The following is a 14545-nucleotide window of genomic DNA, read 5'->3' on the forward strand; positions in this document are numbered from 1 at the left end:
AACCCTAACATTTACAACTAGCCTAAATATGCATTAAAACTCTCTAAAACCCCTTAAAACTTACATAAAGCATAAAAAAAGGGTAGGATCTCCACTAACCTCTTGAAAAATGAGAGAAGAGGCGATCCAAATGCGGAGATGGGAGAAATCGAGCTCCGGGGTCTCCAAGCTTCCAAACTTCGATCTTTGTTCAAAAATCTTCAAAACCAAGTTAAAACTCATAAAAAACATGAACGATTTGAAGGAAAACATCAAAACTAACCATGGAAGGGTTTGGACTCACCTTTGCCCAAAAATGGAGAAGAAAACTCGCCCATTTTCGAACATGGAGCCTTTTATAGGTGGCTGGCCAGACCACCTTCAGGGGCCAAAGGTGCTCCCTAAACTGCACCATGTTCGGCGGCCGAACCTGGCTTTCCTTTCTTGGTGCTTTTCTTTTAAAAACTCAATTTCTTTCTTACTGATAGAGCATATTTTAGTCCATTTTATCATTATGTTCTTGATGTTTATTTACATCTTTTCTGCTTAATTTTGTGGTTTTAATTATGTTTTGCAGATATTAGGTGTAAAGAGACAATCTGGAGAAAATGCTCTTAAAACTGCTAAAAAGTGCCATATATGGAAAGTGTCGAAAAAGGAAAGTTTCCAAATAAGGAAAGTTTTCAGAAAAGGAAAGTTTTCAAATGAGGAAAGTGCATAAGCAAAAGCAAACAAGGAAAGCTCAGTCAGAAGATTATTTGAAATTCAAATCGCAGATCTTTCTTTCCTTGTTCAAAGATGTGCATACACTGCAGCAGTCATATCTTCCTATTTAGGCAGCAAGATCTCATGAAGACACACTTGCCTCTTCTGCGTTCAGCATTCAAAATTCAAACAAAGGCTCCACCTAAAAAGGAAAGACTGGACAGATATCTTTCCCCTTCTGCACATTAATGACTGCATTCTCCTGCCTCTTCTGCAATCCATGCGCGCGCCACCTCTTCTGAAAGCATGATCCGCGCGTCCTTCCTCTTCTAAAAGCCTTGGTACGTGCATATTTCCTTATGAAGCTCAAGCCACGACTCTCTCTTCTTCTGAAGCCTTGAATGCACGATTCTTTCCTCTTCTGAAAGCAATTCGCACACCTCCTTCCATCCGGTGAGCTTGCAGTGCGATTCTTTCCTCTTTTGCAACAACTTGGGCAGCAAGTTGCACATGGGCAGCATCTTGGGCAGCCTCTACACTAATTAGGAAGCAAGGTCAGCATCTAAACTTATTTAGGAAGCACAATCTGCACCTCCTTCCCTTTCTGAGACCAAACCGCGCGCACCAACTTCCTTCCGCAGTGCATTTTCGCGCAGCCTTCCTTCTGAAGCCGAAAAGCGCGATTCTTTCCTTTTCAGACACATCTTGGGTAGAAAATACCTCTTGGGCAGTAAGTATGACCTAGGGCAACACTTTTCAACTATAAAAAGCCACTTAAGGAGCCTCTACATGCCCTTAAGCTCCCCTTGGGAGACACCTACGAAATTCAGATCTCTTCTTCTACCTTTCTTCTTTTCTTTTATTTTTGGTTTTGTTTCAGCCATGAGAGGCTGAAATCTTTTATTCTAGTTGAAGATTAGGTGATATTTTGGTTGTTTTATGGATTGGGAGACTTGATCAAACATTGTTTAACTTTTGGTTGTTCAATATTTATGCAATTTCATGCTTGATTTTAATATTGCTTTGTTGTTTAGATCTACGTTGATTCTTGATTGCAAAGTAATAATATGTTAGTTTAGATGATTTAAGTTCGTAATTGCTTAGATTATTCTTACATAAGAACACTTGGGATAAAACCCAAGGAAATTATATGATCTAGCGTTATCTCCATACGTTTGGGTAGCTAGGATTGGATCTCTCTATTTCTTAATGCAATTGACAATTGTTTTGATGCCTAAGGCCCAAGAACGTTCCTTGGCAATTTGTTAATTAGTAATTAATTAGAGGACGTTCCCTAATTGGTTTAATCATAAGGAGAGATAATGGTGGTGAGAAGCATCTTCCATCTCCATAACTAATCTATTTTTATCAGCCCAAAGGAAACTAAGTGTCAAATGATCAATCCCAACAACTAAAGTGGATCCAATTCTTTAACTAGATCTTTCTTATTATTTATTTCTCTTTATTTTTATTATTTGCCTTATTTTTATTGCTTTCAGTTTTAGATTAATTAAATCAATCTCAAAACCCCCCATTTTACTTACAATTTAGTTGGTTTCAGTTTTATCTCGTTTTAGTTTATTTTGTTTTCCGTTTATTTCTTTTTCAGTTTTATCTCCTTTCAGTTTTATCTCATTTCAGTTTTATCTCGTTTCAGTTTATCTTGTTTTCAGTTTTATCTCGTTTCAGTTTTATTTTATTTCAGTTTTATCTCTTTTCAGTTTTATCTCGTTTCAGTTTATCTCGTTTTCAGTTTTCTTCTTTTGCAGTTTATTTTTGTTTCAGTTTATTTTATTGGTCTTGATAAGAAAAATAGGTAAGTCTTCAATTCCCTGTGGATTTGATCCTTTCACCACTATCGGCAGTTGTAAATTGTTGATAACCAGAAAGGTTATTTTTGACCGGCTTCGACAACCGCGAGTCAAAAATTGGCGCCGTTGCCGGGGAATTGATTTAACTTGTTTATTTTTCTTTCATGGCCAAATCTGCACTCAAGGACATTCTTCCTTAAGATTCCAAAATCATGGATGAGGTAAGTACATCTGATTTTGATTCTCGAATTTCAAAACTAACCTCTCTTGTGGATAGCTATGTCATAGGTCGAGCTCAACGCTTTCAGCCACCAAGACCATGTGGGATCTATTCATATGTAGGCCACCCAACTGATCAATGTCCTACACGTTATGAGTATGACCAACAAGTACATACATATGGAAGATTCTATGAACAACCAAGACATGATCCCTACCATGACACATACAGTCCATATTCGGGAGACCAACCAAACTATGGCTATGATGAGGCTAACAACTACCAGGATTATCAAGGATATCAAGTCCAACCAGAACCTCCAAATCCTTACCAACACCTTGAAAAGATGATGGAAACAATGGTGAACACCATGCAAGGCGTGCGACAAGACCTAGGCCAAATGACCACATCTATGCAAAGCGTACGACAGGACATAAGACAGCTGACTGCGTCAATGAATGCAACCATGTTAAGAAGAGAGGAAGAGCTTCAAGATGTATGGGATGATGATGAAAGTTGGCAAGTACAAGTTGCTGAAGAAACACAACCAGAATACTGTTTGTCCCAACAAACAGATCAAACAGAACTTGTTGATAATTTAGATATCATTGATTCCTTGAACAAAGATATTTTTGATATAAAAGATGATATGCTAAACACTGATCCTTGCAGGGAAGAGACTCAGAAAGAGCCAGAATTGAAAGAAACTGACTGTTGCATCCAACAGGTAGACTACGGCCAAGCGCAGACAGAAGACATTCGGCCGCCGAACTCCACCATCTTTCGGCCTCCGAACCCAAGCAATCTTCAGATGCCGAATCCATCGCCGCAGTTCACTCCGCAAACTGAAGACCTTCGGCCGCAGAACTCAGACACCTTTCGGCCGCCGAACCTTGTTCCACAGATTCCAACGCAGATCATTCTTCCATTGCAGATCAATCTTGCGCAAGAAGGAGTACCTGAAATCCTCTCAAGCGCGTCCTTTCAGCTTCCAACACAAATCAGTCTTCCACCTCAGTTAGGTCCTATGCAAAAGGAGGAAACTAAAACTCCTTTCATCCTTCCAATGCAAACAGTCCATGCCCAGGAGGAACAAATGGTAGTCCAATGGCCCAAACCAAAGGAGCATGCAGATCAATGCCTGCCCAAACCTCCAGATAAGGTAGAATTTGTTTTGCCTGAACTTAATGCCAAATTGCAGCCACCCATGGAGAAATATCAATTGAAGTTGGAAGTGCTCAAAAATGCAAACATAAGGGCTAGAGGCACACCTCATTTGAAAGAGGAGAAGCTAATCATGTTACTTCATGAGTACATGGAAAAAGTAGGATGGGCTATGACCAAATCAAAAAGTGTGCTACACTTTTTGCTCAATACAGTTGGGACTCTCTTCCCTTCTCCAATTACTTGAGCCTTGATCAAGTGGATCGCACTATGCACACCACACCCAGGGGAGTACTCAGTTTCTTTTGCATTTTAATATTTCCTATACATTGAGGACAATGCATGATTTAGGTGTGGGGGTGCATATTTCTGAATTTTTACTTTTTGAGTTTATTTTTGCTTTGATTTTTAGTTTGCTTGCATTAGTTGAAATTTTTTCATTTTTGCTTTCAATAACACACACAAATAGCCACAGTTTTTTTTATTTACTTTGTTTCTGTTTTTTTTAGATGCTTTACTCATCATATAGACTATGTTGGATGAGCTTTTCTTTCCATGACCCCATTGATGTTATGACTCTTTAAACTTATGTTGAATCAATTGCAGTGAGTTATATTCATGTTTGAGAATTGCCTTTTGAATTGAATCTTTGAGCTTTACATGGTGAAAAATATATTGATGACCCTCAATTGAGAATAAATTAAAAAATTGTGTGAATGAACTTAATGTGACTTGATTTAGCAATTGGTGTTGATTTGCCCAAATTATTGAGACAAAGAAAATTCAGCAAAGGCAAAGACCTCAAAAGCACAAATCTAAGATTGTTCCAATGGTCAAAAGACTATGAACAGAGCTAGTAGCCACTTGGAAAGGTGACCAACTGAGTAACTGGGGGTGGGTATCACAAATATGTACCTTCACGTAAAAAGGTTGGAGACTTTTTCAAGCAAGATCTAAAGTGCAAAAGTCTGAATAAAGTACTTCAAGGTAAGGGCAAGTCACTCTGAAAGCTAGAAAAAGTCTTATCTGAACAAATAAATGTGCATGTATGGTCTCTCTTGAGGAAAACAGATCCTAGCCATGGTAAGTAAAGGGAAATAAGGAAAGAAGGTGAGTAATCTTCATGCATGTATTCTTCACTGCAATGATTCAAAATAGGTGTCTAGAGTAAGAGCTTAAGTGGAAATAAGGATCACGTAGCAAAGAAAGCTTATTTGACTATGTTTATTTGCTTGAGGACAAGCAAAAGGCTAGGTGTGGGGGTATTTGATAGAGCATATTTTAGTCCATTTTATCATTATGTTCTTGATGTTTATTTACATCTTTTCTGCTTAATTTTGTGGTTTTAATTATGTTTTGCAGATATTAGGTGTAAAGAGACAATCTGGAGAAAATGCTCTTAAAACTGCTAAAAAGTGCCATATATGGAAAGTGCCGAAAAAGGAAAGTTTCCAAATAAGGAAAGTTTTCAGAAAAGGAAAGTTTTCAGAAAAGGAAAGTTTTCAAATGAGGAAAGTGCATAAGCAAAAGCAAACAAGGAAAGCTCAGTCAGAAGATTATTTGAAATTCAAATCGCAGATCTTTCTTTCCTTGTTCAAAGATGTGCACACACTGCAGCAGTCATATCTTCCTATTTAGGCAGCAAGATCTCATGAAGACACACTTGCCTCTTCTGCGTTCAGCATTCAAAATTCAAACAAAGGCTCCACCTAAAAAGGAAAGACTGGACAGATATCTTTCCCCTTCTGCACATTAATGACTGCATTCTCCTGCCTCTTCTGCAATCCATGCGCGCTCCACCTCTTCTGGAAGCATGGTCCGCGCGTCCTTCCTCTTCTGAAAGCCTTGGTACGTGCATATTTCCTTATGAAGCTCAAGCCACGACTCTCTCTTCTTCTGAAGCCTTGAATGCACGATTCTTTCCTCTTCTGAAAGCAATTCGCGCACCTCCTTCCATCCGGTGAGCTTGCAGTGCGATTCTTTCCTCTTTTGCAACAACTTGGGCAGCAAGTTGCACATGGGCAGCATATTGGGCAGCCTCTACACTAATTAGTAAGCAAGGTCAGCATCTATACTTATTTAGGAAGCACAATCTGCGCCTCCTTCCCTTTCTAAGACCAAACCGCGCACACCAACTTCCTTCCGCAGTGCATTTTCGCGCAGCCTTCCTTCTGAAGCCGAAAAGCGCGATTCTTTCCTTTTCAGACACATCTTGGGCAGAAAATACCTCTTGGGCAGTAAGTATGACCTAGGGCAACACTTTTCAACTATAAAAAGCCACTTAAGGAGCCTCTACATGCCCTTAAGCTCCCCTTGGGAGACACCTACGAAATTCACATCTCTTCTTCTACCTTTCTTCTTTTCTTTTATTTTTGGTTTTGTTTCAGCCATGAGAGGCTGAAATCTTTTATTCTAGTTGAAGATTAGGTGATACATTGGTTGTTTTATGGATTGGGAGACTTGATCAAACATTGTTTAACTTTTGGTTGTTCAATATTTATGCAATTTCATGCTTGATTTTAATATTGCTTTGTTGTTTAGATCTACGTTGATTCTTGATTGCAAAGTAATAATATGTTAGTTTGGATGATTTAAGTCCGTAATTGCTTAGATTATTCTTACATAAGAACACTTGGGATAAAACCCAAGGAAATTGTATGATCTAGCGTTATCTCCATACGTTTGGGTAGCTAGGATTGGATCTCTCTATTTCTTAATGCAATTGACAATTGTTTTGATGCCTAAGGCCCAAGGACGTTCCTTGGCAATTTGTTAATTAGTAATTAATTAGAGGACGTTCCCTAATTGGTTTAATCATAAGGAGAGATAATGGTGGTGAGAAGCGTCTTCCATCTCCATAACTAATCTATTGAATCAACCCAAAGGAAACTAAGTGTCAAATGATCAATCCCAACAACTAAAGTGGATCCAATTCTTCAACTAGATCTTTCTTATTATTTATTTCTCTTTATTTTTATTATTTGCCTTATTTTTATTGCTTTCAGTTTTAGATTAATTAAATCAATCTCAAAACCCCCCATTTTACTTACAGTTTAGTTGGTTTCAGTTTTATCTCGTTTTAGTTTATTTTGTTTTCCGTTTATATCTTTTTCAGTTTTATCTCGTTTCAATTTATCTCGTTTTCAGTTTTATCTCGTTTCAGTTTATCTCGTTTTCAGTTTTATCTCGTTTCAGTTTTATCTTATTTCAGTTTTATCTCTTTTCAGTTTTATCTCGTTTCAGTTTATCTCGTTTTCAGTTTTCTTCTTTTGCAGTTTATTTTTGTTTCAGTTTATTTTATTGGTCTTGATAAGGAAAATAGGTAAGTCTTCAATTCCCTGTGGATTCGATCCTTTCACCACTATCTGCAGTTGTAAATTGTTGATAACCAGAAAGGTTATTTTTGACCGGCTTCGACAACCGTGAGTCACTTACTTAAAACCTTAAAATACATGAAAACATTTTAGAAAAATATATTTTACCCTTCTAGAGGTTTTCGACATCCGAGATTCTACCGGAAAATAGGAATTCCGATGCCGGAGTCTAGCCGAGTATTACAATGGAGAGAGAAACTCCTCCATTTTCGGACTGGAGGCCTCTTATAGGTGGCTAGCCAGACCACCTTCGTGGGCCGAAAGGAGAGCTCCCGCGGCAGCACCATGTTCGGTGGCCGAACCTGGGCTTGTCCCTCAAAACATTTTTCTTTCATTTTTAAAACTTTAACTCAAAACCAACCAATAAAATCATGAAAAACATTTTGTAAAAACATATTTTACCCTTTTAAGAGACTCCGGTATCCGAGATTCCCAGATTTCAACGGGGATTCCGTCAGAAGGTTGGAATTTCGACACCGGAGTCTAGCCGGGTATTACAACATGAATTAGGTGTGGGGGTGCATATATCTCTAAATTTTTATTTTAAGTCCATCTTAGCTTTAATTTTTTTTTTTAGTTTGCACACATATTTCATTTTTTTGCACACACATGTAGCCACAATTTTTTTCTTTTTTTTCTGTTTTGATATGCTTTACTCAAACACATAGACTATGTTGAATGAGCTGTCTTTCCCTGACCCCATTAATGTGATGACTCTTTAAATCTAAGTTGAATCAATTGCAGTGAGTTGTATTCATTGTTGGAAATTTCCTTCTGAATTGAATCTTTGAGCTTGCTATGGTGAAAAATATATGACAGTACTCATTAGAGAGAATAATAAATATGTGTGATAAACTTAATATGACTTATTTTAGCAATTGGTATTGGTTTGCCTAATTCATTGAGAAAGAAATTCAGCAAAAGCAGAGACTTTAAAAGCACAAATCAAAAACTATTCCAATGGTCAAAAGACTATGAACAGAGCTAGTAGCCACTTAGACAGGTGACCAATTGAGTAACTGGAGGTGGGTATCACAAATATGTACCTTCACATCAAAAGGTTGGTGATTTTTTCAAGCAAGAATAAAGTGAAAAAAGCTGAATAAAGTGCTTCAAGTAAGGGCAAATCAGTCTGAAAGCTAAGAAAAGTCTTAACTGAATAAGAATATGTGCATGTATAATCTCTCTCTTGAGGAAGACCAATACTAGCCATGGTAGGTAAAGGGAGACAAGGAAAGAAGGAGAGTAACCTTGATGCATACAATCTTCATTGCAATGCTTCAAAATAGGGGTCTAAAGTAAGAGCTTAAATAAAAATAAAGGATCAAGTAGCAAAGAGAGCTCGTTTGACTAAGTTTATTTGCTTGAGGACAAGCAAAAGGCTAGGTGTGGGAGTATTTGATCAGACCAAATTTAGACCATTTTATTATGTTGTTATTAATGTTAAATTACACTTTTTCTGCCTAATTTTGTGGTTTTGATCTTATTTTGCAGAAAATGGTGTAAAGAGGTAATTTGATGAAAATGCTCTTAAAATTGCCTAAAATGGAATAAAGGAGAACAAGCATGCCAAGTTGCAACTGAAGAGGAGATAAATAAGGAAAGTACATTCAGCCAAGTAATTTGAAATTCAAAATTCAAATCTTCAAGAGCATTAAAAATTCAAAATTCAAAATCCAGCTTATTCAAGAAGCCAAATCTCAAGAAGATGCACTTGCCTCCCAAGCATTCAAAATGCAAAAGTCAAAAGAGGACATTCAAAATTTGAAATTCAAAAGAAGGCTCCACCTCACAAGGAAACTTAAGGCAACACTCTCCTCTATAAAAGCATAAGGAGTCGAACGCCCCAAGCTCTCTTCTCTTCTCCCATTCTGCCGAACACCTTCCTTCAAGGCCAAGCCGCCGCCGACCACTCTCTTCTTCTTTCTTTCTTTTATTTTTTATTTTGTTTCAGCCATGAGTGGCTGAAATCTCTTTTTCTAGTTGAAGATTAGGTGAAACTTTAGTTGTTTTATGGATTGGGAGATCTGAACATACATTGTTTATCTTTTGTTTTTCAATATTTATGCAATCTCATACTTAATTCCATTGTTGCTTTGTGGTTTAGATCAATAGGGCCAATTGATTCTTGATTGCAAGATAATAATTTGTTAGTTTGGATAGTTTTAAGTCCGTAATTGCTTGAATTATTCAAATACAAGTAACTCTTGGTGTAAAAACTAAGGAAATTACATGATCTAGCAATATCACAATGCGTTTGGGTAGCTAGAATTAGGTCTCTCTATTTCTTAATGCAATTGACAGTTGTTAGATGCCAAAGGCCCAAGGACGTTCCTTAGCAACTTGTTGATTAGTGATTAATTAGAGGACGTTCCATAATTAATTTATGCTTAAGGAGGGATATGGTGGTGAGAAGCGTCTTCCATCTCCATAACTAATTTATGGAATCAAACAAAGGAACCTAAGTATCAATTATCAATTCCAACAACTGAAGTGGATCCAATTCTTCAACTAGAGCTTTTCTCATATTTGAATTCCTTTACTTTAATTACTTGCTTTACTTTATTGCTTTTAGTATTAGTTTAACTCATCAATCTCAAAACTCCCATTTTATTTTACTTTCAGTTTATTTACTTGGTCTTAATAAGAAAAATAGGTAAGTATCAGTTCCCTGTAGATTCGATCCTTTTGCCACTATCTACAGTTGTAAAATTGTTAATAACCAAAAAGGTTATTTTTTACTGGTTTCGACAACCGCATAGTCAAGGATAAAGTGCAAAAAGCTAAATAAAGTACTTCAAGTTAAGGGCAAGTCACTCCGAAAGCTAGAAAAAGTCTTAACTGAACAAGAATATGTGCATGTATAATCTCTCTCTTGAGGAAAATAAATACTAGCCATAGTAGGTAAAGGGAGACAAGGAAAGAAGAAGAGTAACCTTGGTGCATACACTCTTCACTGCAATGCTTCAAAATAGGGGTCTAGAGTAAGAGTTTAAGTGGAAATAAAGAATCAAGTAGCAAAGAGAGCTTGTTTGACTAAGTTTATTTGCTTGAGGACAAGCAAAAGGTTAGGTGTGGGGTATTTGATCAGTCCAAATTTAGACCATTTTATTATGTTGTTATTAATGTTAATTTACACTTTTTCTGCTTAATTTTTTGGTTTTGATCTTATTTTGCAGAAAATGGTATAAAGAGGTAATTTGGAGAAAATGCTCTTAAAATTGCCTAAAATAGGATAAAGAAGGACAAGCATGTTTGCACAAGTCATGTTGCAGCTGAAGAGGAGATAAATAAGGAAAGTATATTTAGCAGAGTAATTTGAAATTCAAAGTTCAAATCTTCAAGAAGCCTCTTCCTTATTGAGGAAGACAAATCTCAAGAAGATGCACTTGCCTCCCAAGGATTCAAAATTTAAAATTCAAAAGAGAGCATTCAAAAATCAAAATTAAAAATTCAGCATTCAAAATTCAAAATTCAAAATTCAAAAGAAGGCTCCACCTCATCAAGGCAACCTAGGGCAGCACATTCAACCTATAAATATATCTCTTCCAAGCCGCATGCCAACCCTTCTTTTCCTCCCATTCGGCGCACCACTCTCCTCAAAGGCCAAGTCGCCAGCTCCTTCCTCCTTCTTCTCTTTCTTTTTGAGTTTGGTTTCAGCCATGAGTGGCTGAAACCCTTTTTTCTAATTGAAGATTAGGTGAATCTTTGGTTGTTTTATGGATTTGGAGATCTAAACATACATTGTTTATATTTTATTTTTCAATATTTATGCAATTTTATGCTTAATTCCATTGTTGCTTTGTGGTTTAGATCAATAGGGCCAATTGATTCTTGATTGCAAGGTAATAATTTGTTAGTTTGGATAGTTTTAAGTCCGTAATTGCTTAGATTATTCAAACATAAGTAACTCTTGGTGTAAAAACTAAGAAAATTGCATAATCTAGCAATATCACCATGCGTTTAGGTAGCTAGAATTAGGTCTCTCTATTTCTTAATGCAATTGACAGTTGTTAGATGCCAAAGGCCCAAGGATGTTCCTTAGCAACTTGTTGATTAGTGATTAGTTAGAGGACGTTCCCTAATTGATTTATGCTTAAGGAGGGATATAATGGTGAGAAACGTCTTCCACCTCCATAACTAATTTATTGAATCAAACAAAGGAACCTAAGTGTCAATGATTGATCAAACATAATTTAGCCACATTTTTACTATCTTTATTACTTCTTAATTACACATTTTCCAGCTTAATTTATGGTTTTTGTCATGTTTTTACAGAAAAGGAAGAAAATGTAAAGTTGGAGAAAAAGTGCTGGAAAAGTGATTGGGTCAAAGTGATTTGGCCAAATCACTGCCCAAATCAAGTATAGGAAGCAGACATAGGAAGCTGAGGCAGAAACCTGGAAGTGAATTCATAGAAACGATTTGGGCAAGTGATTTGCCCAAATCACCCGCCCAAATCACATTGACACAGAGAGAGACAACAGAGCGGGAAAAAGGCAGAATTCAAAATTCAAAAGTATTGAAGTCCTATCCTACTTCAAACACTTCAAGATCAATCCTAAGACATCTCCAAGAGTCACTCCAAGAAAGACTTTCTCAAGAAGAAGAATTCATTCATAATTAAATACAAAAGCAAAGAAGGAATAAAAGACCAATTCAAATTAGGATTCTAAATCCTAATTGGATTAGGACTCTTCACCTATAAAAGGAGGCAGCCCCAAATCAGAAAAAGACCATCAGATCTTCTTCCACCTTCAGAAATCTACAGAATTCAATAGGAAGCCTGCGGCAGTCCCTTCTTCTCTTCCTTTCTTCTTTCTTTTGTGTATTTTGCCCACCATGAGTGGCTAATTTCATTTTTTTCTAGTTGAAGTTAAGGGAATTCAGATTTGTGATGAATTGGGAGATTTAAAACTCCATTGTTAAACTCTTATTTGCTTTCAATATTTATGCAACTTGATCATTTCTATAATTGTTACTTTGCTTTTAGAATCAATAAGGGTCCATTGCTTTTAAATTGCTTGAGTAATAAATTGTTTGAATGATTTAAGTCCGTAATTGCTTATATTATTTGAACACAAATATAATCAGTTGCATGATCTAGACTTGACCACGCGGTTGGCAAGGATAGAATTGGGTTTCTCTAAGTCTTAATGCAGTCAACAGTTGTTCGATGCTAAATGCCCCAAGGACGTTCCTTGGCAACTTGTTGATTAGTGTTTGATCGGCGAACGTTTCCTAATCAAACTAGAACTAAGGAGGAATTTGGTTGTGAGAAGTGTCTTCTACAACCAAAACTAATTTATTGAAATAAAATAGGAGTCTTAAATAGTAAATGATCAATTCTGAACAAGCTGAATTAAACTCATATTTCAACTAGAATCTCTTTCCCACTGAAATTCTCATTTATTTAAATTATTACTTTCTCTTGCTTTCTAGATTTAATTCATCAAAACAAAACCCCCCCTCTTTTATTTATTTATCATTTATTTGCCTTAGTCATTATTAGGAAAATCTTTGGTGTCAATTCCTTGTGGTTCGACCCTATTGCCACTATCTGCAAGTTAATTGTTGATTGTTTAATAGGTTTATTTTTTACGGCTTCGACAACCGCTATAAAAAATTGGAGCCGTTGCCGGGGATTTAATCTAACTAACGTATTTTCCTTTTATGACCAGGGCTAATCGTAAAGAAGCTCTTCTTTACGATCCATAAATTGAATGCACTGCCAAGACCATAAAGAAGCAAGCAAACTTGAGGAACCAAGCCTCCAAACCATCTTCATCAGCAACAACAACAAATCTGGTATCTGCCATATAATCTATTGCACCTGCTGCAGAATTTGCTTAACCTGCTACTACACCTGCTGCTATATTTGCTGCACAAATCATTGTTGTATTTGCTACACAAATCGCTGCTGTACCTGCTGAATAAGTTGCTGAACCAATTGCTGAAATTGTTGTACATGATGCACTTGTTGAATCTGTTGCTGCACAAGCTGCTGCACTCAAAACCAGCCCTTAAAATTGCACCAGAACCAGCCCAAAAACCAGAAATTTTTGCTAAAAAAATCCCAGAACCAGCCCTTAAAATAGTAGCTAAACGAGCTGCTATAAAGACAGCCACAACAACACCTGAAGAAGCAAAAAATGCAGCAGCTACTGCTCTTGAACCAGCTGCTGTCCTTACTGAATTTGAAGCTAAAAATGTTGAGGCAAGAGCTCCAATGACACAAGAAAGAACTCTTCACGAACTAGCAACACCCTTGGATGATCAAGCACTATGGTGCATCACTTACCCACCTTTGGCAGCCCCTTTTGAGATCAAAACCGGATTAATTCATCTCCTTCCAAAATTCAAAGGTCTGAAAAATGAAGATCCATACAAGCACCTTAAAGAATTTCACATTGTGTGTTCAATAATGAGGCCTCAAGGTATTTCCGAAGAGCATGTTAAATTAAGAATTTTTCCCTTTTCTCTTGATGATTTTGCCAAAGATTGGTTGTTCTATTTACCACCTAGATCCATCACTTCATGGGATGGGATGGTGAGAGCCTTCTTGAGCAAATACTTCGCAAACTCAAAAGCTATTGGCATCAGAAGAGAGATCAGTTGCATCAAGCAAAAGGATTATGAAGAGCTATATGAATATTGGGAAAGATTCGAAAGGTTGTGCACAAGCTGCCCTCAACATGATATTTCTAACAAATCACTCATCGAATACTTCTATGGAGGTTTGCTACCTTCGGAAAGAAAGTTCATAGACGCAGCATGTGGAGGATCAATTGAAGACAAGTCACCTCAAGCCATAATGGATTTAATTTCCACCATGGCAGCAGCCTCACAATAATTTGGAGACCAAGAACAACCACTAAGAAGGGTGAATGAGGTGAGTACATCCACTTTAGCATCCCAAATCTCTGATCTCACCAATGCTGTCCATAGCCTTGTTGTGGGTCAAGCCCAACAAGTCCAGCAAATTCAGCAACCCAAGCAGTGTGGAATATGTGCAAACATAAACCATCCAACTAACTTATGTCCTTCTCTTCAAGAAGAGGACCAGCAAGTCAATGTAGTTGGAGGTTTTAATGGGCAAAGAAGGTATGAACCCTATTCTAACACGTATAATCCAGGTTGGAGGGACCACCCAAATTTTAGTTATGCAAGGGCCAATCAATATCCAAGCTACCAGCAAAGAAATCAAGTTCAAGCTGCACCTCAAAAGTCCAATGCACCCCTTGAAGAGATTGTGAAGTCCTTAGCAAACACTGTGCAAAATCTTGAGCAAC

This window comes from Manihot esculenta, chromosome 12 (assembly GCF_001659605.2).
Source record: "Manihot esculenta cultivar AM560-2 chromosome 12, M.esculenta_v8, whole genome shotgun sequence".
NCBI lineage: Eukaryota > Viridiplantae > Streptophyta > Magnoliopsida > Malpighiales > Euphorbiaceae > Manihot > Manihot esculenta.